We start from the raw sequence: 4,489 nt of genomic DNA, 5'->3' as shown, positions 1-4,489 counted from the left end.
GCAGAATTTTATTTCAACCATTTTTTAAAAATCTGCAGCTGCAAACCGGTTTGGTTTGTGTTCACTGTGCTTTGAGACATCAACATGGAACACAGACGAGAGCATACAACAGATATGTTGATGACAATGAAGTCCAGGCATCATTGAGGCCTTGTTGACCTCACTGATGAAATCCAGTAGGAACTACTTGCTTGAAATGCTTCTTGTTGTTGCAGTGTCTCTCAAATAACAGCTCCAGTCTGTTGTTTTATATGGTGTCATTATTGTAAAGTCATGTTTAACAATGATGTGCAAAAATCTCTTTTTTACGTCAGTGGACTAATTTGGCTAATCTTTGCAGATCTTTACACCATGGTGGAAATTCAGACAACAACGCAGCCCCACCAGTGCATCATTGTTTTCTGTCTGAACACCTATTTAAATCACGTTAGGTAGCAACCAGTTTATAGAACAATGACAGCAGTCAAAAACTGTTTCAACGTATATATGGGTATGTTTGTGTTGTTTTAAGATGGACTTGAAAAAATGTTAAACTATCCTTTAACATGACCTGCAGTCACATCAGACAACGAGAATAAAGGAAAAGGACACCGATACGACAGGGATTACTGCAGCTGTGCAGAGAGAGAGAGACGTCATCCCAAAATAGACTTTGGGACAAATGACAAAGTGAGATCTGATCTGACAGGCCCAGCTGAGGAGGCTCAGCTGGTTTATAAATTCCCAACATTCCTCTAATTATTTAAAATTCTCATCAATGAGCAAACTGGCATCGCAGCAGACATGCTGAAGTCCAGCTCCAGTTTCAGTCTTACTACTGTGACATGTTCCTGCTGAATGACGTGAATTAAAAATGGACGACTATAGGCTTTGATTGTCATCGTTCCAGAAAGTTTCCATACATGTAAATGCTATTTCGACCTATCTGCATGTTAAAGATTTTCCCATAAAGCACAACAACAACATATACGTATTTTCCGTCTCCTATGCCCGACCTTTCCCACAGCCAACAGAACATGGCACTGCTGAGACATAAAGTCTAACCTAAAGCGCTCTCTCCAGCCCATTACCCGCACCGCCACGCCTCTTACACAAGAACCCGATAGCCAGAGGAGTTTTCGGGGACCCTGCTGCTGATACACGAGGCCTGTGCCAACATAAACCCCAGAGGCTCTGAGCTGCTGCATCAGTGGAGAGCAGCGAATACCTGGACACGCTTCCTGCTGGAAGTTAAACAGACAAGTCGCCATTTGGTGGAAACCTTTTAGAGAGAATGCCACGCATGAGCGATGTATATCTGTGACAGCTGAGAGTTTAGCCTGTAGCAGTGGAGTGGTTTATATTAAGTGAGGCCTGCAGAAAAAAAAAACGCTGCACTCAAAGTAGAAGTCTGTCATTCTTGATTCTTTAGCTGTGTGACAAAGTTTGACTTGTAATTTCTGGGTTCTTTATAATCTTAAAATGCTTGCATCAGCTTTTCTTGCAGGATAGTTTACTGCAAAAATGAAACAAAGATGGAAAGAGAAAAAAATACAACCAAATACCCTATATTTCTCTTATTTGACGCCAAATGTTCTCATAAGCAGACAAAATGTGGAAATGTGTATGTAAAAGCATTTCTCTCCATTTTTAACTAAGGCTGGGTACTGAACTTGCTCAGTAATATCATGTATTGAAAAATGCCTTGTTGTTTGATGTTGAATTTCAATACTGAAGGAGTAAATCTATAATCTAAAATAAACATGCAGCCTAATGCTGGTGATTGGCTGTCTATTGTTACACATCGTAGATGCAAGCAGGAAATATTCAATGTTAAGCCCAGAGACGGTGATCATTGTTCTGTTTTGTTTTATGTCTTTGAAACACTTCTTCCTTTAACTGTACTATAATGTGTAATGTAATTTTCTTTTTGTTAAAATGGATTTGGTATCAATAAAGTATTGTTCATGAACTGGTATTAAAAACCAATTTATCAGTACATTATCTTTTTTTTTAAAATAACACCAAGCACTATTTTTGACATGCCCAGTAGTGTAAATGTAGTGTAAATAAATCTCATAATTTCTACACCTGATGTTTAATAAAATTATGAAATATGTTTCCATTTTAATGCTGAAGTTCTGAGTAAACCTTACAACACTGAGAGAGATTATTCATAAGTCAAAGGCAGCACTGATTTGCTGATTTGCTGCAAACAAAAAGAAGCACTGAACTAAATTTCTTTAAAAACGGTGTAAAATGTACAAATTCATGGACGTGTTTCTCCTGTCTGCTTGTTTGTGTCAGTCACACGTTGAGGGCTGCAACCAATGAATATTTTCATCATCGATTAAGGAGTTGATCATTTTCTTGATTAGTTCATGTTTGGTTACAAAAAAGGTCAGAACATAATGAAAAAATGTTATCACGTTTCCTAAAGCCCAAAATGAGATCATTTAATGTCTTAATGCATCCAAAACCCAAAGATATTTAGTTAACTGTCATAGAGGACTAAAGAAACCAGAAAATATTAACATCTGAGAAGCTGAAATCAGAGAATTTTGACTCTTTTTTTTTTTTTTTTTTAAATGACTCCAAATTGATCAAAGCTGGCGATTAATTTAATAGCTGACAACTTGATGAATTGCTGCAGTTCTACACACACTGGAAGTGCAGTCAAAGTAAAAAACAAAAGCTTAGTGATGTTTGTTGATTCATGTGCTCTGATCTCTCTGTACACATAAAATCAAGTGAAACAAACAGCACCACTGAACGCTAAAAAACACTCCCGGAATAAACCAAGACGAGGGCCAACGTCTCTCCAAATTAAAAGCCACAACATAAAAAAAAAAAAAATAAAACGACTACACAAAAGTTGGGCTCGGCGTGGTGTGCAGCCAGAGTTTAGCACATTACGTTATGTTGGAAATAGCTCTCAACAGCAGACATTGAGTAATAAAACGATGAAGAATATAGTCAAAAATCTCGTTAACGAATACCTGCACAGCGAGAGAGGTGCCGGTGGTGAACGAGACTACACCGAAGAGACGGTAAAATGTTTTTTTACCTGAGCAATTAAATTTTCAATTTTCAGCAAGAAACTTAATAGATGCTTCAGGATTATTGCGGGAAGTCTTTTGGATCAGATGAGTGAAAGTTTAAAATAGAGCTTTATGATTTCCATCCTTTATTTTAAAGCGATGTGGGTTAATGACGCTCCTGCTGGCTGAGTTGGCCCGCAGATGTGACCGACATGATGTTGTGTAACGGACACGAGTTATGTCTCATGTCATAATTAATGCGGAAAATAAGAAGGAGAAGAGGGCGGAGTGGACTAAAGCGTTCATTCTCAATTAATTTGTTTCCAGGCCAGGCAGGCGCAATTAAAACAGTGTCAAGAAATATTTCGTTACCTCCTTTTAAATAAAATTCAAGAATAATTATGATAATAACAATAATAATATGTTCGATCCTTAATTACTGCAATAAATTATACAGTTAAAGTATAAACATATTGCGCTTTATTGACATTTTAATGAAAAAACTTTTTGTTTCAGATTGAAGTTGATATAGTTTCCTCATTTACATTACCTACAAATCTCGATAATGGCTTCAAGAGAACAAAAATTAAGGCCGTGAATTTGACTACCGTCAGACATAAAGGCCCATGTTTTGTCCTTAAAAAGACGCTTTAACCGCTTTAATTCTCATTTTTTATAGCCAGGAACAGGCTAAATTGCTGCGGCGTCGTCACAGCGCACCGCGGCCAAGTATTTCAATGAGCATCATCAGGCTTAATGGTTCATAATTAATTTAATATCAAGAAGTAGCCAATTTTCAAATGGCTGAAAGGGCTGAAAGTTGTTCGCGTTAATGAGCTCCAATTCTCCGTCATTATAAGTGGATATATCCGCAGTGACAGACTCTCACATAATGAGGTCCTGCTCAAACGGCTCATGTTGTTTGGTTTAATATAGGTCTTTAAAACAAATATACAAAGAAAATATTTATGTTATATTTAAGCTCGACTTTAAGCACCGCGACTGGTCCAAATTCCTGGCTTGATCCTTTCATTTACACGTCATTTTAAAGGGCCTCTTTTTGCAAGCGAGTCAAAGAAAACATTTGATTTTCCATAAATATAAATGGAAACAACGCTTTTTGAAATGACTTAAAGTTTGTTTAAAAAAAAAAGAAAAGTCATATGTTATCAATGTATTCTTTCTGAATGCAGGAGGGGTTAAAGAAAACATATCTGATTTTCCATAAATAAAGATGGAAACTTTTTTTAAACGCTTTAAAGTTTGATATAAAAAAGGAAGAAAAGTCAGAGGCTATTAAGGTTTTCAGCCATGCAACTGCAGGAATCAAAGCCGTTATATTCATCCTCTATAATTGCATTAATGTCATGTGTTGTGTCTCCCGCGTGTTTACCAAAAAAGCTTCCCCCCCTCCTGAGCTTGACCTCCCATTTCATTTCTACTGGCTGCATAACAGCGCAGGCTGCAGC

Source organism: Lutjanus erythropterus, chromosome 13, assembly GCF_056507025.1.
Source record: "Lutjanus erythropterus isolate fLutEry1 chromosome 13, fLutEry1.hap2, whole genome shotgun sequence".
Lineage (NCBI taxonomy): Eukaryota > Metazoa > Chordata > Actinopteri > Lutjaniformes > Lutjanidae > Lutjanus > Lutjanus erythropterus.
This window is presented reverse-complemented; position numbering follows the sequence as displayed.